The sequence below is a fragment of the Aotus nancymaae genome, unplaced genomic scaffold, assembly GCF_030222135.1.
Source record: "Aotus nancymaae isolate 86718 unplaced genomic scaffold, 86718_ANA_hifiasm-v0.15.2.pri h1tg000076l, whole genome shotgun sequence".
NCBI classification, from domain to species: Eukaryota; Metazoa; Chordata; class Mammalia; order Primates; family Aotidae; genus Aotus; species Aotus nancymaae.
In genome coordinates, this window is record NW_026988491.1 from 3,424,206 (window position 1) to 3,446,309 (window position 22,104).

A 22,104-nucleotide genomic window follows, 5' to 3' on the forward strand; every position below is an offset into this window, starting at 1 on the left:
TCATTTTATGAGACCAACATCATCCTGATACTAAAACCCAGCAGAGACACAACAAGAAAAGAAAACTTCAGGCCAATTTCCATGATGAACATAGATGCAAAAATCTTCAATAAAATACTGGCAAACCGATTGCAACAGCATATCAAAAAGCTTATCCATCATGATCAAGTAGGCTTCATTCCGGGGATGAAAGGTTGGTTCAACATATGCAAGTCTATAAACCTAATCCACCACATAAACAAAACCAAAGACAAAAACCACATGATTATCTCAATAGATGCAGAGAAGGTCTTCAACAAAATTCAACAGCACTTTATGCTAAAAACTCAACTAGGTATCTAAGGAACATATCTCAAAACAATAAAAGCTATTTACCACAAACCGACAGCCAATATCATACTGAATGGGCAAAAACTGGAAGCATTCCCTTTGAAATCTGGCACTAGACAAGGATGCCCTCTCTCACCACTCCTATTCAATATAGTATTGGAAGTTCTAGCCAGAGCAATTAGCAAGAAAAAAACATAAAGGGTATTCAATTAGGAAAAGAGGAAGTCAAATTGTCTCTATTTACAGATGACATGATGGTATATTTAGAAGACCCTATCCTCTCAGCCCAAAATCTCCTGAAACTGATAAGCAACTTCAGCAAAGTCTCAGAATAAAAAAATCAATGTGCAGAAATCACTAGCATTTCTATACACCAATAACAGACTAACAGAGAGCCAAATCATGAGCAAACTCCCATTCACAATTGCTACAAAGAGAATAAAATATCTAGGAACACAACTAACAAACGATGTAAAGAACTTCTTCAAGGAGAACTACAAACCACTGATCAAGGAAATAAAAGAGGACACAAACAGATGGAGAAACATTCCATGCTCATGGTTAGGAAGAATCAATATCACGAAAATGGCCACACTGCCCAAAGTAATTTGTAGATTCGATGCCATCCCCATCAGGCTACCAATGACCTTCTTCACAGAACTGGAAAAAACCTTAAATTTCATATGGAACCAAAAGAGAGCCTACAAAGCCAAGACAATCCTAAGCAAAAAAACAAAGCTGGAAGTATCATGTTACCTGATTTCTAACTATACTACAAGGCTATAGTAATCAAAACAGCATGGTACTGGTACCAAAACAGAGATATAGACCAGTGGAACAGAACAGAAGCCCTGGAGGCAATGCCACACATCTACGACTATCTGATCTTTGACAAACCTGACAAAAACAAGCAATGGGGAAAGGATTTCCTGTTTAATAAATGGTGTTGGGAAAACTGGCTAGTCATGTGCAGAAAGCAGAAACTGGACCCCTTCCTGACACCTTATACTAAAATTAACTCCAGATAGATTAAAGACTTAAACATAAGACCTAACACCATAAAAACCCTACAAGAAAACCTAAGCAAAACCATTCAGGACATAGGCATAGGCAAGCACTTCATGACTAAAACACCAAAAGCATTAGCAACAAAAGCCAAAATAGACAAATGGGGTATAATTAAACTCCAGAGCTTCTGTACAGCAAATGAAACAATTATTAGAGTGAATCGGCAGCCAATAGAATGGGAAAAATTTTTTGCAATCTACCATCTGACAAAGGGCTAATATCCAGAATCTACAAAGAACTAAAATAGATTTACAAGAAAAAAACAAACAAACCCATACAAAAGTGGGCGAAGGATATGAACAGACACTTTTCAAAAGAAGATATATATGAGGCCAACAAACATATGAAAAAATGCTCATCATCACTGATTATTACATAAATGCCAATCAAAACCATGTTGAGATACCACCTCATACCAGTTAGAATGACAATCATTAAAAAATCTGGAGACAGGCCAGGCATGGTGGCTCACATCTGTAATCCCAGCACTTTGGGAGGCCGAGGTGGGTGGATCACGAGGTCAAGAGATCAAGAATATCCTGGCCAACATGGTGAAACTCCATCTCCACTAAAAATACAAAAATTAGCCGGGCATGGTGGCACACACCTGTGGTCCCAGCTACTCGGGAGGATGAGGCGGAAGAATCGCTTGAAACTAGGAGGCAGAGGTTGCAGTGAGCCGGGATTGCGCCACTGCACTCCAGCCTGGCGACAGAGCAAGACTCCCGTTTCAAAAAAAAAAAAAAAGAAAAAAAAAATCAGGAGACAACAGATGCTGGAGAGGATGCGGAGAAATAGGAACACTTTTACACTGTTGGTGGGAGTGTAAACTAGTTCAACCATTGTGGAAGCCAGCGTGGCGATTCTTCAAAAGATCTAGAACCAGAAATACCCTTTTACCCAGCAATCTCATTACTGGGTATATACCCAAAGGATTATAAACCATTCTACTATAAAGATACATGCACACATATGTTTATTGTGGCACTGTTCACAATAGCAAAGACTTGGAACCAATCCAAATGCCCATCAATAACAGACTGGTTAAAGAAAATGTGGCACATATATACCATGGAATACCATGCAGCCATAAAAAGAATGAGTTCATGTCCTTTGAAGGGACATGGATAAAGCTGGAAACCATCATTCTCAGCAAATTAACACAGGAACAGACAACCAAACACCGCATGTTCTCACTCATCAGTGGGAGTTCAACAATGAGAACACATGGATACAGGGAGGGGAACATCACACACGAGGGCCTGTTGGGGGATGAGGGACTAGGGAAGGGATAGCATTAGGAGAAATATCTAATGTAGATAACAGGTTGACGGGTACAGCAAACCACCATGGCATGTGTATACCTATGTAACAAACCTGCACGTTCTGCACATGTACCCCAGAACTTAAAGTATAATTAAAAAAAAAATTTTGCAAAACAAAAAATGTGCTTGATTTGCTAACTGGAAGAGATAAATCACTGTAAAATTCATAGTCTTCAATGTTTTTCTTCAATCTAAAGATTGGAGATCACTGATTTCACAAAATAGAGTTGTAATTATATCATAACTTAACCTCCACACTTTTTTTTTTTTTTTTTTGAGACAGAGTGTCGCCCTGTGGCCCAGCCTGGAGTGAAGTGGCACAATCTCGGCTCACTGCAACCTCCGCCTCCCAAATTCAATCAATTCTCCTGCCTCAGCCTCCCAAGCAGTTGGGATTACAGGTGCATGGGCACCATGCCTGGCTAGTTTTTGTATTTTTTTAGTACAGACGGGTTTTCACCATGTTGGCCAGGCTGGATCGACCCACCTCAGCCTCTCAACGTGCTGGGATTACAGGTGTGAACCACCACACCTGGCTCGAAGCTCCATACTTCTATATTGAAAAGTCAAAGCTTTTAAGTTTCTTCTGCTCACAATTAAATAAGATCTGTACTTTAGCCGGGCACGGTGGCTCACGCCTGTAATCCCAGCACTTTGGGAGGCAAAGGCGGGTGGATCACGAGGTCAAGAGATCGAGACCATCCTGGTCAACATGGTGAAACCCCGTCTCTACTAAAAATACAAAAAATTAGCTGGGCATGGTGGTGCGTGCCTGTAATCCCAGCTACTCAGGAGGCTGAGGCAGGAGAATTGCCTGAACCCAGGAGGCGGAGGTTGCGGTGAGCCGAGATTGCGCCATTGCACTCCAGCCTGGGTAACAAGAGCAAAACTCCGTCTCCAAAAAAATAGATAAATAAAATAAAAAGATATGTACTTTAATTTCCAAAATTTTTAGTCCAGTGAGAGTTCTGATCAATCCATCTTAAAATCAATGATAACCAATTTCTCTGTGGCTGTTCAGTGAAAAAATATCTTCTAGTGATGAAATGCAAAAGTCTGACAGATAATATTTGCCATTTTCAAAGAGTAACTACTCACTACCTCCCTGAAAAAAAGAGATAAATTATATTATTGACATTTTGCAAAAGTAAATAGTAAATTATTTAAAAGAATTTCTCAGGGACAGAGACCCATAATTTCAGAATTGTGACTGCAATTCATTATGAAATTTTAGCCAAAGCAATTTAAGATCCCATTTCCCTTTGAAAGCATAAAATGTTAGTGAGGTTCATCTACATTACTACGATTTCATTATTCTCATTCAAGCTACAAATCTTTCAAGACAAGACTATTCTAGTTTATTTCATCAATCACAAGAATCCTACATACCTATTTAAATAACTCAGCATTCACGGATTAACTGTAACTGCAATATACTATCCCTATAACCATCACTGTTAAAGACTAATCAAGTGTTCATGCCCTACTTCTATCAGGAGTGTGCTTCTATCATTTGCATCAGTAGCAAAGCTAATATGAAAAATGATCTCGAATGTTATTTTGCTCTACAGAAAACTATAAAAAGAGAAAAATGAAACATTAAAAAGTACCATAAATTCTATTTTATGGTATAAAGACATAAATGCAAAGGTTTAATAGACTAGCACTGCAGCAAAACATTTTATAAATCCTGACAGAATTCTATCTACTGCTCCAGCATTAAAAAGTAAAAATTAAAAACTAGAAAAAAATTAGAATGGAGTTATTTTAAGTGATTTCCAAGGACTCACATAAAATTAAGGCAAAGGGATAGAAAAAAATATTCCATGCAAATGGACACCAAAAGCAAGCAGGAGTAGCTACTCTTGTATCAGACAAAACAAACTTTAAAGCAATACCAGTTTTAAAAGACAAAGAGGGACATTATATAATGATAAAAGGACTGGTCCAACAGGAAAATATCACAATTCTAAATATATATGCACCTAACATTGGAGCTCCCAAATTTATAAAACAATTACTACTAGGCCTAAGAATTGAGATAGACAGCAACACAATAATAGTGAGGAACTTTACTAATCCAGGAGATGAATAAATTCCTGAAAATATACAACCCTCCCAGATTAAACCAGGAAAATACAGAATCTCTGAACAGACCAACAAGCAGCAGCAAGATTGAAATGGTAATTTTAAAACTTTCAACAGAAAAATGTCCAGGACCAGGCAGATTCACAGCTGAATTCTATCAGACACTCAATGAAGAATTGGTACCAATCCTATTGACAGTATTCCAAAAGATGGAGAAAGATGGAATCCTTCCTAAATCATTTTATGAAGCCAGTATCACCTAATACCAAAACTGGGGAAGGACATAGCAAAAAAAAAAACTAGAAAACTACAGACCAATATCCCTGATGAAAACGGATGCAAAAATCCTCAATAAAATACTAACAAACTGAATCCAACAGTATATCAAAAAGATAATCCACCATGACCAAGTGGGTTTCATACCAAGGATGAGGATGCTTAACATATGTAAGTCAGTAAATGTGATACACCACATAAACAGAATTAAAAGCAAACACATGATAATCTCAATAGATGCAGAAAAAGCATCTGACAAAATCCAGCATCTCTTTACGATTAAAAACCTCAGCAAAATCAGCATAGAAGTGACACACCTTAACGTAATAAAAGCCATCTTCAACAAACCCAGAGCCAACATTATACTTAACAGGGAAAAGTTGAAAGCATTCCCCTTGTGAACTGGAATAAGACAAGGATACCCACTTTAACCAAATCTATTCAGCATAGTACTGGAAGTCCTAGTGACAGCAATCAGACAAGAGAAAAAAATAAATCACATCCAAATCAGTAAGGAGGAAGTCAAACTGTCACTGTTTGTTGATGATATGATTGTATACCTAGAGAACCCTAAAGATTCATCATCCAAAAAGCTCCTAGAAGTGGTAAATGAATTCAGCAAAGTTTTAGGATACAAAATTAATGTGCATAGATCAGTAGTTCTGCTATAAACCAACAGTGACTAAGCTGAGAATCAAATCAAGAACTCAACCCCCTTCACAATAGCTACAGAAAAAAATAAAAATACTGGTGTTCACAGCCACTACCACACCGCCGTCGCTCTCCAACACCAGCGCCGCCTCTCGCTCGCCGAGCTCTAGCCGAAGAGGCGGGTAAGTAAGGCGGTCTCTATACCATGGCTGGTACAAAGCAGACTGCCCGCAAATCTACCAGTGGTAAAGCACCCATGAAGCAACTGGCTACAAAAGTCGCTCACAAGAGTGCGCCTCTACTGGAGGGGTGAAGAAACCTCATCATTACAGGCCTGGTACTGCAGCACTCGGTGAAATTAGATGTTATCAGAAGTCCACTGAACTTCTGATTCGCAAACTTCCCTTCCAGCGTCTGGTGCAAGAAATTGCTCAGGACTTTAAAACAGATCTGCGCTTCCAGAGCGCAGCTATCGGTGCTTTGCAGGAGGCAAGTGAGGCCTATCTGGTTGGACTTTTTGAAGACGCCAACCTTTCAGCTATCCAAGCCAAATGTGTAACAATTATGCCAAAAGACATCCAGCTAGCATGCCGCACACGTGGAAAATGTGCTTAAGAATCCACTATGATGGGAAACATTTCATCTGTCATTCTGAACGTTAATTTTTTTTCCATGGGGTCAAAAGGTACCTAAGTATATGATTGCGAGTGGTAAAATAGGGGACAGAAATCAGGTATTGGCACTTTTTCCATTTTCATTTGGTGTGAATTTTTAATATAAATGAGGAGACATAAAGCATTAATGCAAATTAAAATGTTTTTCCGTGAATAAGTTTCAGTGGTTCAACTTTATAATAATTATAAACAAATCTGTTAAATTTTTCTGGAAAAAATAAAATACTTAGGAATATACCTAACCAAGTAGGTGAAAAACCTCTGCAAGGAAAACTACAAAACACTGCTGAAAGAAATCACAGATGACATAAACAAATGGAGACACATCCCATATTCATGGATGGATAGAATCAATATTGTGAAATGACTATATTGCCTACAAATTCAATGTAATTCCCATCAAAATATCACCATAATTCTTCACAGAACTAGGAAAAAAAATCCTAAAATTCGTATGACACCAAAAAAGAGCCCACACAGCCACAGTAAGACTAAGGAGAAAGAACAAATCTGGAGGTGTCATATTACTGACTTCAAACTATACTCTAATGTCATAGTTACAAAACAGCATGGGTATTGGTATAAAAATAGGCACATAGACTGACAGAACAAAATGGAGAACCCAAAAATAAACCCAAATACTTACAGCTAACTGTTCTTTGGCAAAGCAAACAAAAACAAAGTGGGGAAAGGACAATCTATTCAACAAATGGTGCTGGGATCATTGCCAAGCCACATATAGAATGAAACTGGATTCTCATCTCTCATCTTATATAAAAATCAACTTAAGATGGATCAAAGACTTAAATCTAAGATCTGAAACCATAAAGATTCTAGAAGATAACATCAGAAAAACCCTTCTAGATATTGGCTTAGGCAAAGACTTCATGACCAAGAACCCAAACACAAATGCAACAACAAAATAAGATACACACATGGGACTTAATTAAACTTAAAAGCTTCTGCACAGCAAGAGAAATAATCAGCAGAGGTCAGGCACAGTGGCTTGCACCTGAAATCCCAGCACTGTGGGAGGCTGAGACAAGTGGATCACCTGAGGTCAGGAGTTCAAAACCAGCCTGGCCAACATGGTGAAACCCCGTCTCTACTAAAAATACAAAAATTAGCTGGGGGTGGTGGCACACACTTGTAATCCCAGCTACTAGGGAGGCTGAGGCAGGAGAACCTCTTGAACCTGGGAGGCAGAAGTTACTGTGAGCCGAGATTGCACCACTGCACTTCAGCCTGAGTGACAGAATGAGACTCTTGTCTTTTAAAAGAAAAAGAAAATAAATAATCAGCAAAGTTAACAGCCAATCCACAGAGTGGGAAAAAATCTTCACAATCTATACATCTGACAAAAGACTAATATTCAGAATCTACAAAGAGCACAAACAAATCAGCAAGAAAAAGGCAAACAATCCCATCAAAAAATGGGCTAAAGACATGAATAGGCAATTCTCAAAAGAAAATATACAAATGGCAAACAAGCATATGGAAAAATGCTCAACATCACTAATTATCGGGGAAATGCAAATCAAAACCACAATGCAATACCACCTCACTCCTGCAAGAATGGCCATGATAAAAAAATAATAGATGTTGGCAAAATAATAGTGAAAAGGGAACATTTTCACACTGTTGGTGGGAATGTAAACCAGTACAACCACTGGGAAAACAGTGTGGAGATTCCTTAAAGAACTAAAAGTAGATCTACCATTAGATCACTACAATATACTTAGGTGTGGGTTTAATTACTCTGCTTTGTAAATGTTGAGCTTTCCTATAAGTTTAAGTCTTTCAATAATTTTAGAAAATTCTCAACCATTATCTCTTCCAATATTGTCTCGCCTGCATTTTCTTGACTTGCTTTCTGGGATTCTGACTAAAGACCTATATTAAACCTTCATATTCCATTTATCTTAACCTCTCTGTCATATATTCCATTTCTCTGCCTCTGTGCTACATTCTATGTGATTTCTCCAAACCATCTTCTAGTTCATTAATTCTCTCTGAAGCTAGTTTTAATCTGCTATTTAACCAATCTGTTGAGGTTTTTATTCCAACAACTACATTTTTCATGTACAGACATTCTATTTGGTTCATTTTCAAATCTTCTTGGTCATATCTGATATTTGCTTGCTGCTTGCTCATTTTTGTGAGTTCACCTCTTATTTCTTTAAATATTTTATACATAGTCATTTAATATTCTATACCTGATCCCTTCAATATCTTAACTTCTTGGGATCTGTTGTATTTTTCAGCCAACTCTTAATAATGATTTTTTTCCTTCTATATTTGATGATCTTGTATTGTGACTTCAAATCTAGTTGATCTTAAATAGGTAATCCTAGGTGGTAAATTAGGAATGTTTTCCTTCAGAGAGAGAATTTATATTTGCTTCTTCCAGGAACTATGGGCTCTATCAACTTTCTCTGGCTCCCTTCAACTGTCCCTGGCTTAAGGCTGGAATTTCATATTCAGCTTTCTTATCTTGTTACCTACCTAAGGCTTAGACTCCCAACTGCCATGCTGATACATGTACCTCCATGGCTACCTTTCATGTGTGATCATCTTTTACTATTCCAGTCTTAGTTCATAATGTTTAGTTGTAATTTTGTCATTGTTGTTATTTTGATTTTCTTTACTTTTGATAAATGTTGTATGAGTTCAGTTAATTTCTGCAAGTCCAGCAATGCATTCATCAGTAGTTTATTGTGAAAGGTTCCTATAACTTAACTTTTCTGTTATTCTTCTAAAGGTGAAATATCCAAATCCTTTCCTTATCCATGCTCATCTTTAGTTGATAAATAATTCCAGAGGAACTGTCATGGACTAATTTTAACATTTATCATAGGTAATTTGTTATTCAGAGTTCATTTACATGGTAAGATGTAAACTGTCACCAAGAAACCAAAAATGTTGGGTATTTTTGTCAAGTAGTACCTCATTAATGTGGATAAGGTGAGGATTCAGCATGTCAGAAATACTGGCTGGGTGCAGTGGCTCACGCCTGTAATCCCAGCACTTTGGGAGGCCAAGGCAGTGGATCACCTGAGGTCAGAAGTTCAAGGCAAGCCTGGCCAACATAGCAAAACCCCGTCTCTAGTAAAAATTAGCCAGGTGTGGTGGTGGGTGCCTGTAATCCCAGCTACTCAGGAGACTGAGACAAGACAACAGCTTGAACCCGGGAAGCAGAGGTTGCAGTGAACCAAGATTGCACCACTGCACTCCAGTCTAGGCAACGAGAACGAGACTCTATCTCAAAAAAAAAAAAAAAAAGAAAGAAAGAAAGAAAGAAAAGAAAAGAAGGAATTTCAGTTTATTTCCAAGTGAATGCTGACCCAAAAAGAGTTGATATGTAGGGGGCCTGCTCAAAATGACTGCTTGAAAATGGTTCACATACACGTGGACTCAGGGAGAGGAGCATCACACACTGGGGGCAGTTGGGGGTGGGGGGTAGGGGAGAGATAGTATGGGGTGGGGAGGGAAGCAGGGGTGGGGAGGAATAACATGGGGAGAAATGCCAGATATATAAAGTTAAATAAATAAATAATAAAAAAAAAGAAAATGGCTCACATAAATTCATTAATCATGCATGCCCCTAGGTATCTTTATCTTATCTATATGTTTAGAAACAGTTTTTCTACAAAGATCAACTGATAGGCCCTAATCTAAAATGTTGGTTAAAATATCATTAAATAGTTTTACTTAGCCAAACTTGTATAACCAGGATCAGTTCAAATAATACTAAAAACCTCAGTCTCCAAAGAATCTAAAAGTATTCCAGCCACAGTAATTTGTTTTTTGTTTGCTTGTTCAAATACTATAGTCTTTAAAGTTCAATATTTTAAAAAGTTAAACTTAAGACCCATAACATTCAGCCAAAACTAAATTACCAAGTCTACTAATTCTGCCTGCTAAATTTATCTACCACATTGTATTCCAACTGCCACCACCCCAGCGTAAGACAATATTTATCATTTCTTCCCTGAGTAGAGCAACACCATCTATTTCCCCACCTATAGTCTTGCCCCTCTGTAGTCCATGAACCATACTATAACCAAAGTGGTCTTTCTTCAGGACATAATCTTAGTATTTGACTCAATGGGTCATTCCCTCCTTCACTTAGCTTCTAGTATATTATGTTCTCCAGTTTTTTCTCTTACCACATTGGCTGCTCCTCCTCAGGCTCCTTTGCTGATCTTCCCACCTTTTCCTAAATTCTGAATGTTGAAGTGCCACAAGACTCAGTCCTCAGCCTTCTCTCTTCTATTCAGACACTTTCTAAGTATCTCAACAAGTTTTATTTTGGCTTTAACTACCACCTATGTGCTGGCAAATCTCACATTTATACCTTGAGCTCTGATCTTTCCCATGGGCCCAAATACCTACTTGTCATCTCCAATTGGATGTCTAAGAGGAATCTCAAATTTAATATCTGAAACAGAACTCTTGGTTTTGTATTACTACCTAACAAAAAAAGAATTTCTCCTTCAGTCCTTCCTGTCTCAGAACTGGCATCAGCATTCACCCAGTAGCACAGGTTAAGGACCCCTGAGTCATCCTTGATTCCTCTCTTTCTCTCACAACCCAAATTCCAATACCTCCAAATCCTACTTGATGCTATCTAGAAAACATATCCTAAATCCAACTGTTTTTACCACCTCAACAGTTATCACCCTAGTCTAAGTTATCATTTCTTTCCTGGATTGCAGCAACAGCGCTGTAATTGATCTTCCTGCTTCTAGCCTTACCGGTTTTTACTTTATTCTCTGCTAGCCACCAGAATGACCTCTCCAAAACATGTCACATTGGTTTCCTGCTCAGAATTTCCCAATGGCTTCCAATCATATTTAAAATAAAACCCAACTTCTTATCATGGCTTACAAGGTCCTGTAACTTATGACTTCGGCCCTCTGACCTCATGTCTTATCTATCTTCTCCCTCACAGACTTTCTGCAGTTCTTCCAATACATGATCGTTCCCACCCAGGGAACCGTCTGTTTTCTCTTCCTGGGACATGCTTTCCCCAGATCTTCATATGACTCATTTCCTTACTTCATTCAGGTCTCTGCTCAAATGTTACCTGATCAAAGAGACCTTCTCAAATGACCTCCTCAGGGTGAACCTCCCTGACATTTCTACCTAAAACTGCTACCTTTTCTTCATTTTCTTTTTTTTCTTTCTTTCTTTTTTTTTTTTTTTTTTTTTGAGACAGATTCTCGCTCTGTTGCCCAGACTGGAGTACAGTGACATGTCTTGGCTCACTGAAACCTCCTCCTCCTGGGTTCAAGTGATTCTCCTGCCTCAGCCTCTGAAGTAGCTGGGACAACAGGCACCCACCACCACATCCAACTAATTTTGTATTTTTAGTAGAGATGGGGTTTCACCATGTTGGCCAGGCTGGTCTCAAACTCCTGACCTCAAGTAATATTCTCGCCTCGGCCTCCCAAAGTGCTGGGATTACAGGCATGAGCCACTGCGCCCAGCCCCTCTCCTTCATTTTCTATGTCCTTACCTTACTTTGTTTCTTCTATAGCACTTAAGAGTACTGAAAATATACTGTATATTTGTTTGTTTCCTGCGACAGAATGAAAACTACAGAAGGCAGGGACTCTCATGATCACTTCTAGATCCCCAGTGTCTAAAACAGCACTTGACATGCAGTAGGTATTTAACAGATATGTCATCCCCCTGTGAAAAACCACTCAATGGTTCCCCATTACCTCTTAGGTAAATTCCAATCTACTTAACATGAGTTATAAAACTTGTTGTGATGTGGTTCCTTCCTCAACTGGAACCACTGGCTTCACACTCTCAATGCTAGGCCTGAAATGTTCTTCCATATCCTTTCCTTCTCATACCTAGCTAACTCTTACTTTCAGCTCTCACCTTAAATATTACTTCAGAGAGGCTTTTTTTAAATCACTCAACTAGGTTTACTACGATTAATCTCCTTGCTCTATTTTCTCATAGTAGTTTGTCTTTTCTCTAACATGAAGTATTACTTTTGTAATTACTCAGTATGTTGGCCCTGACAAAATACATATTCCTTGAAAGCAATGACTATGTCTGATTTGTATACCATTATATCTCTAGTATCTAACACAATATTTGACACATATGGCATACTAAAATACTTATGGAATTCCCAAATGAATCATGAAAATTTGCACTCACACAAAAAGGTGAATTAGACAATTAGATCACCTTTAAAATACTAAAGCATTGTGATTAAGTACTTTGAATATAAATAATGAGGAAAAAAACTGCATGGAAAACAAAATTATATAGTACATTGAAAAGAGAATAGGAAATATAACCACCTTCTTTCAGGCTAATGAAAAATGGCTTCCTAGAGGACTATCCATGACCACAATTACACTGTACCAATGCTTTTAACTTCTCCATCATAGATGCATTGTAAAAGTATAGGTGTTTGAGCAAAACAAAAGTTATTTTTCTGTTTCTGATGTGTAAAGGTGAGTTTGAGAGACACTGTCATATTACTTGGTGCTGGTATTTCTGAGAGGGCAAGATAAAATCACAATAAGGACAGTGAAAATACAGTCCCAAACCAATTGCCACAGCCAGGGTGAAGTACCACTGCTGAGGTGAAACTGACACACAGAAAATAAACAAGAATGAGCATGCACTTGTCCTACTTCTTGACTTCCATTCTCTAAGCACTTTGTACTGGTAGAAGGGAGTAGCTGAAAAAAAGAAATGTAGTTTGTCCAGTCCCACACCAGTAGCACAAAAAGAATAGAAGAGTAGGTTTGGAGCTAACAAACAATAGCTAAACAGCCAGCTCACAAACCTTACTGTTAAAAATTGCCAAAAGCACAAAAGCGGTCTTGCCTTCTGACATGAAAGTCAATTACTTCATCAGAGGAAGGCTTTTCAAATGTTTTAAGACAGACAGAAACGGGCCAGCACAGTGGCTCACTCATGCCTGTACTTTGGGAGGCTGAGGCGGATGGATTGCTTAAGTTCAGGCATTTGAGATCAGCCTGGGCAACATGGTAAAACCCTGTCTCCACAAAAAACACAAAAATTTGGCAGGTGTGGTGGTGTGTACCTGTAGGCCCAGCTGCTTACAAGGCTGAGGCAGGAGGATCACTTGAGCCCAGGAGGCAGAGGTTGCAGTGACCTGAGACACAGCCACTGTACTCCAGCCTGGGTGACAGAGCCAGACTCTGGCTCAAAATAAGAAGAAGAATAAGATAGACAAAAATCTGCACAAATAGAACCTACAGAAATATTTTAAAATAAAATATTTTTTGAAAGTTTTTTGCTCAAAGACCTTACATTGAAAATATATATTTGTCATCCCTTTCTTACTATCACGGACAATGTCAATGATGCTATGAACTTGCCACAGATAACCTGATTGACTTAAGAGAAATTAATATAACATAAATTTAAATCAAAACTCTTCTAAATTTCTGGGGTTCCTTGATACAAGGTAAGTAATTCTTGGCAAAGCAAATAAGAAATCCAGTGATTTGCTTTGCAACCATAAACCAATTGTGTGAATCAACTGTAAGAACTGCTTAATAATTGTTATCATCATAACCAAAGATTAAAACAAAGAAGATATACAAATAGCAACAAGCACATAAAATGATGTTCAACATTATTAGTTGATTTGCATCAACTAATGCAAATCAAAATCACAGTAAATATACCTTACACCTACTACACTGTCTATAATTTTTAAAATGGAAAATAAAAAGTGTTGGTGAGGTTATGGAGAAAATGGAACTTTGTAGATTGCTGCTGGGAATGTGAAATGATGCCAACTGCTGTAGAAAAAAATCTGACAGTTCCTAAAAGAGTCAAACAGAGAACTGCTATGTAAGTCAGTGATTCCACGCCTAGATATATACCCAAAAGAAGTAAAACTCAAACAAATACAGGTACATACATGTTCATGACAGCATTATTCACAAGAGCCAAAAGGTGAAAACAGCCCAAATGTCCATCAATGAATGAATGAATAAATGAATTGTAGCATACACACACAAAGAAATATTACTCAGCAACAAAAATTAATGTAGTACACTATAATGTAAATAAACCTCCAAAACAGTATGCTAAGCACAAGATACCAGATTAAATCATCACATATTGCATGTCTCTGTTTATATTAAATAGCCAGAATAAGTAAATCTACAGAATGCAGACTGGTGGTTGCCAGGGGTGATGGAAGAGGAAATAGGGAGCAAATGTTTAATGCATATGGGATTTCCTTTTGGGGCAATGAAAATGTTTTGGAATTATAGGTGGCTGTTGTATAGTATTATGAATACATTAAATCCCATGAATTGTTCACTTTAAAGTGGTTAATTTTGAGTAATGTCAATTTTACCTCAACTTTTAAGTGCTAAACTTTTTTTATTAAATAATATTTTTCACTTAAGGTTGAAATCGGATAAATGTCGAAGATCTTACAAGATACCACATCAAGTTTCAGAAAATACTCTTTAATTTTAGTGACTTTTCGGTCACTAAATTCAGACTTTTGTTTTATTTGTCCAATTTGATTTCATTTCAATTTTTAAAGAAAGTAACCATTAATTTATTAATTTTTATATTATAATGACATTAACATATTGCCTTATAGATAGTTGTTATATTTTTGCCTGTGGTAGTCGTATTCCATGGTTTTCCACCCCAAACACTCTGAACATCTGAACAATACTACACAGTGCATTGAGAATAGTGGCTCACTCCAACAATAATTATCAAAAAGCTAGGTATATCTATCTAACGAGATATATTAGAATACCTCAAGGAATCCCAGATAATTCTGATCCCTCTCCTCTCCCTACGTAACACACCCTCCATCATCTCACCTGGCCCTACATCTGCTATCAATCTTGAGAACCAATGGTCTATAAATCATATATTCCAATGCAAAAAACTAAAGTAAAAACAAATGTGTTTATGTACTATTTGGGGGCAGGGGAGGGAGGCACAAGAAGGGAAGTGATCAATAGCCATCATCAGATTCTCAAAGAGGAATAGGACTCCCTGCCAAAAGTGAAGATTCCTACTATACTCGATGAGGCTCATTCACATACAGTACAGTTCTCTAGGTTCACAACTTAATAATCTACAGCAGAAACCAACTATTACTCTCATAAGCTGAAAAGACAATAGAAACAATTTACCTAGGTAAGACATGGATATGCTCCCTATGTCCCAAGAAAAAAAAAAGAAAAATTTTAATCTACCAAAGTTTCCGTATGAAATTAAATTGCACCAAAATGTACTAAAGAGGATACTTTATGATAACTGAAAGGGATATTAAAGAAATAGTAACATATTGTGCTTGGAGTATTTAGTCCTAAAGTGCTAGAATACTATCAAAAGGGATTCCTTGATTATACATTTCCATATACTCTTTACACACACATATTCACATAATCCATCTTTCAAAGAACTAGATCAAATCTAAGAGTTCCCAAATGAAAAACAGCTAAAATGAAATCTGCACTTCCTAGCCAAGCTCTGGAAATGTCATAAGACTATAAAATGAGCTCTTTACTGCTTACTAATTTCAAATTTTGAGATTACATTTGACAAATCATAACTGAGAATGGCTGATTCAAGTTTGGAAAAGTATATTTACTATTAAAAATGGGAAAAATCAGAAGTGCTGAAATCATTTTTAAAAGAGATGATAAAATTCTCCTGCTATATAATGAAATGATTAATTAATATAACAAGAACAATATTTTTACATTTTCCATTAATGAAAAATCTCTTTCCTTATACTGCATCTGCCATTATGTCTCCAGTTAAGGGGCTAGGACAAACGCTAATTTGGAAAAGAAAGGGCTATGAAATAAAGGATCTTCCAAACATAGGGGGAAACGGTAAAGCTTACTCCATTTACCCCTAGTAGGTAAACAAGGGAAAAATCAAAAGTTGGGGAGACTTTTGCCTAGCTCTACATGTGAAACACTAAGTCTAGACCATTATGTAGGCTGGTCCTGGGACAGTACAGTTTGCGGGGAAGAATAACAGCCTTAGAAGAGGAAGCAAATGGGCTTTGGTCAATACTTCTGGCTCTGTATGGTCTCCATACATAGAGAGAATCCATCAGTTCTACAAGCTCCTAAGGGACAGAGAAACTAGTTCCATTTAGGCAGTAAAAACAGTTCAGGACAAGACTAGGGAATCTTCGTAGAGCACATACCCCTTAATGACTGGTACATGATTCCAAGACACACTCTATCGTCATCACAAAATCACATAGCACTTAAACAGCATCCTGAGGCACAGCAAAAGGAAAAGGAAAGAGAGGATATCTGAAAGACTAAGCATATACCTGAAAAAGGCTGAATTCCCTAATGTGACAAATGTTAACTGGAAAATTCAAGTTGTCTAATACCCTGAGCTTCTCCTTGCCTACCACTACTCTACTGAGTAAGATGCTTGTGAAAGATTAGAGCCACTACAAAAATAAGGAAGCTATATTTTATTTGAAATTTGAATTCTGGAAGAGAAATTTTCACCTGTGCTACATGAACATTAAGTTCATTGATTTCTCTTTCATTCCTTTTAAACACCAATCAAGATTTTAAAATACTATCATTAATATCCTCAGATAAGACTCTGCATCAGTAAAATAAAAGAGTAATTTTTAAAATAAAAAAGAACAAAGAGAAAAAATGTTCTTGAAAATAAGAAGTAAGATAGGAAAAATAAGAAACTCAAAAAAAGGAATGGAAGATAAAACAGAAAATATCAGCCAGGCGCGGTGGCTCATGCCTGTAATCCCAGCACTTTCGGAGGCCGAGGTGGGCAGATCACAAGGTCAGGAGTTCAAGACTAGCCTGGACAACATGGCAAAACCCCATCTCTATTAAAAACACAAAACTTAGCCGGGCATAGTGGCGGGCGCCTGTAATCCCAGCTACTTAGGAGGCTGGGGCAGGAAAATTGCTTGAACCCAGGAGGCAGAGGTTGCAGTGAGCCAAGATTGTGCCATTACATTCCAGCCTGGGCAATAAGAGCAAGACTCTGTCTCAAGAAACAAACAAAAAAAGGCCGGGCACGGTGGCTCACACCTATAATCCCAGCCCTTTTGGAGGCTGAGGCAGGGAGATCACGAGGTCAGGAGATCGAGACTATCCTGGCCAACATGGGGAAACCTTGCTGTACTGAAAATACAAAAATTAGCTGGGTGTGGTGATGTGTGCCTGTAATCCCAGCTACTCGGGAGGCTGAGGCAGGAGAATCGCTTGAACACAGGAGGCAGAAATTGCAGTGAGCCGAGGTCGCACCACTGCACTCCATCCTGGCAACAGAGTGAGACTAACAAAAAAGGTAAAAAAAATTAGTCAGGCATGGCAACACATGCCTATAGTCCCAGCTAGTCAGCCAGCTGAGGTGGGAGGATCAATTGAGCCCAGGAGGTCAAGGCTGCAGTGAGTCATGATTGTGCCACTGCATTCTAGCCTGAGTGACAGAGCAAGACCCTGTCTCAAAACTATAAACACACACACACACACACACACACACACACACACACACACACGTATAATTTTACCTATTAGTGATTAGGATTCAGGAAGTCTTACAATTGAGGAAAAAGGGCAACCAAGGCAGAAACCAAGCAAAATTTTGAAGGAAAATTATTTCTAACCTCGCATTCCATAACAAGTCAAACCATCAAGAATTAGGCAGAAGAAAAAGGTATTTTTCAGAGTGTGGTGTTCCCATTCACCCTTTCTCAGGAAGCTGCTTGAGAAAGTATGCCTCCGAAATAAGGGAATGAGTGAAGAATGAAGAAGATATGGAATCAGAAACCAGAGCTCAATGCAAAACATAGGCAAAGGGAATTTTCAGACTGAGGAAGAAGAGATATTTTAAGATGAAAAACTGTGCATAAGGGAAATGAGCACTCAATCCTAATTAAACCCAATCAGAAAAGATGTCCTCAAGAAGATGACATTTACAAAATACTCAACATGTTTCAAATGTAATGAGAGGGAAATTTAGAGAATTGGGGAACAGTTTAAGAATGAATTTGTGATAAATACATAGAAAACCAAAAAAGGGGTGAGAATGATAATTAACTCAAAGGAAAACAAAGTTTTACAAGAAAGGAAAAGTTATCATGGTATACCAAATGATTAAGCTGTTAATTGCATTTTCAGAGTAATACTAATATAAACAATTCTAATAAGAATTATGATATGATTATATTGGGAGAATGGGGGTACAGAAAGTATACGTATGTCCCAGAAAAGAGGAAAAGAGTTAAATCCTCATCTTTCATTGCAGGAAGACATTGGATAATACTTTAAGAAGTAACAGCAAAGGTGGTGATTGTTGCACAATAATGTTAACATCGTTAATGCCCCATAAACTTAAAAATAGTTAAAAGGAAGTCCTAGCCAGAGCAATCAGACAAGAGAAAGAAATAAAAGGCATACAAATAGGAAGAGAAGTCAAACTATCTCTCCTCATAGATGATATGATGCTATACCCACAAAACCCTATCGTCTCTATCTAAAGGCTCTTAGATCTGATAAATAACTTCCGCAAAATTTCAGGATACAAAGGCAATGTTCAAAAATCAGTAGCATTTTTTTTTTGAGACGTAGTCTCACTCTGTCACCCAGGCTGGAGTGCAATAGCGCAGTCTCAGCTCAATGCAACCTCTGCCTCCCAGATTCAAGCAATTCTCCTGCCTTAGCCTACCAAGTAGCTGGGATTACAGGCACCCGCCACCACACCCACCTAATTTTTGTACTTTTAGTAGAGATGGGGTTTCACCATGTTGGCCAGGCTGGGCTCGAACTCCTGACCTTGTGATCCGCCCACCTAGGACTCCCAAAGTGCTGGGATTACAGGCATGAGCCACCACAGCATTTCTATACACTAATAATGTCCAAGCTAAGAGCTAAATCAAGAATGCAGTCCCATTCACAATATGGGATAAAATACAAAGGAATACAGCTAACCAGGGAGACAAAAGAACTCTACAATGAGAATTACAAAACATTACTGAACGAAATTAGAGATGATACAAATAAATTGGAAAACATTCCATGCTCATGAATAAGAAGAATCAATACTGTTAAAATGGCCATACTGCCCAAAGCAATTTAAACATTTAATGCTATTCCTATCAAACTACCAATACATTTTTCACAGAACTAGAAAAAACCTATGCTAAAATTCACATGGGCCGGGAACAGTGGCTCATGCCTGTAATCCAACACTCTGGGAGGCCGCGGTGAGATCACCTGAGGTCAAGAGTTCAAGACCAGCCTAGCCAACAGGTTTCAATGGTGAAACCCTGTCTCTATTAAAAATACAAAAATTAGCTGGGCCTGGCGGTGTGCACCAGTAATCCCAGCTACTCGGGAGGCTAAGGGAGGAGAATCCCTTGAACCCAGGAGGTGGAACTTGCAGTGAGCCAAAATCGCACCATTGCACTCCAGTCTGGGAGACAGAGCAAGACTCTATCTCAAAAAAGTAAATAAATAAATTCACATGGAACCAAAAAAGAGCCCAAATAACCAAAGCAATCCTAAATAAAAAGAACAAAGCCAGGGGAATCATATTAACCAACTTCAAACTAAACTACAAGGCTACAGTAACCAAAACAACATGATGCTAAGCAACATGATACTGGTACAAAAACAGACACACAGACCAACGGAGCAGGTTAGAGAACCCAGAAATAAAGCCGCACACCTACAACCATCTGATCTTTGACAAAGATGACAATAATAAGTACTGGAAAAAGGACTCCCGATTCAATAAATGGTGCTACAGTAACTGGCTAGCCATATACAGAAGATTGAAAGTAGACCCCTTGCTTATATCAAATACAGAAATCAACTCAAGATGGGTTAAAGACATAAATGTAAAACGTAAAACTTTAAAAACCCTATAAGAAAACCTAGGAAATACCATTCTGGACATAGGCCCTAGCAAATATTTCATGATGACTCCAAAAGCAATTGCAACAAAAGCAAAAATTGGCAAGTGGGACCTAATTAAACGAAGGAGCTTCTGCACAGCAAAAGAAACTATCAAGAGAGTAAACAGACATCCTATAGAATGGAAGAAAATTTTTGCAAACTATGCATCTGACAAAGGTTTAATATCTAAGATCTACAAGGAACTTAAATCAACAAGCAAAAAACAACCTCATTTAAAAATGGGCAGAGGAGATGAACAGACACTTCTCAAAATAAAACATATACGCAACCAACAAACAGATTAAAAAATACTCAACATCACTGATTATTAGAGAAATGCAAATCAAAACCAGAGTGAGATATCATCTCACACCAGTCAGAATGGCTATTACTAAAAGTCAAAAAATAACAGTTGTTGATGAGGTTGCAGAGAAAAGGGAACAATTACATGGTTGGTGGGAATGTAAATTATTAATAGTTCAGGCACTAGGCAAAGCAGTTTGAATATTTCTCAAAGAACTTAAAACAGAACTACCATTCAACACAGCAATACCATGACTGGGTATATGCCCAAAGGAATATAAAGTTCTAACATAAAGACACATGCACATCTATGTTCACTGCAGCACTATTCACAAAAGCAAAGATACAGAATCAACCTAGATGCCCATCAATGGTGGACAAGATAAATACAAATTACATACACCATGGAATACCATGAAGCCATAGAAAAGAATGAAATCATGTCCTTGAAATCAGCAGCAACGTGGATGGAGCTGGAGGCCATCGTTCTAAGCAAACTAATGCAGGAACAGAAAAACAAATACCACATGTTCTCATGTATAAGTGGAAGCTAAACACTGAATACATACGAACACAAAGAAGGAAACAATAGACACTGGGGCCTACCTGAGGTTTGAGGGTGGGAGAAGGGTGAGGATCAGAAAACTACCCAATTGGGTACCATGTTCACTATCTGAGTGATGAAATAATCTGTACACCAAACCAATGTGACACGTCATTTACCCATGTAGCATGCACCCCGAATCCTAAAATAAAAGTTGGAAAGAAAAAAAAACTTTTAATGGTTAAAATGATATATTTTATGTTATATATATTTTACCACAATAAAATTTGAAAGTAACAGCAAAAGCATATGAAAGATAAGTTCCAAAACAAAATGCTAAAAGAGTTAAGCCTTGTTGCCTCTAAAGATCAAGAAAGCTAGATGGTTAGGGGAGGTCAAGGAGATACAAGGCACTAGAGAGGAGTGTGGGAATTCCTTGAGCCTTTCTACATGCTTCACTTTGACAAAAACAAAAACTAAATATAAACATCAAATAAGGAAATTTTAAAGTTAGCATTTTTTTTCCTGACTGTATAGTAGGATTTTAATGATAGTATGTTTAACATACGTGGAAAGCATGTGTCCTGAATAGGTCGATGCTCATAAAAATACATTTATGCCTATTCCTCAATGCCAAGTATATGAGGCTACGTAGAATTTTGAACAGTTGCCAAATTAAGCAAAGGAAATCTTTGCTGAGTAAATCTTTGGCACCACTTCTACCTGACTAAAAGTTCTACATGATAACTGAAGCTGTGTATATCTATTCCCATGGAGAGAAACAATCTAAATAATTACACATGAAATTACACAAACTATTGTATCTCCATTAGCAATTTAGATGCCATCAATTCAGAATTTATAATAATTCAGAAAAGACAAATTAT

General features: G+C 37.7%; 1 protein-coding gene and 1 pseudogene across 2 annotated transcripts in view; one reads left to right on the forward strand and one right to left on the reverse strand.

Annotated features, from left to right (window-relative positions):
* Window positions 1–22,104, reverse strand: part of TTC28 (tetratricopeptide repeat domain 28) — a 655,746-nt gene that overhangs the window by 573,707 nt on the left and 59,935 nt on the right. The gene's annotated exons all lie outside the window — the stretch shown is intronic.
* On the forward strand, window positions 5,944–6,353 carry LOC105725746 (histone H3.3A-like; annotated as a pseudogene).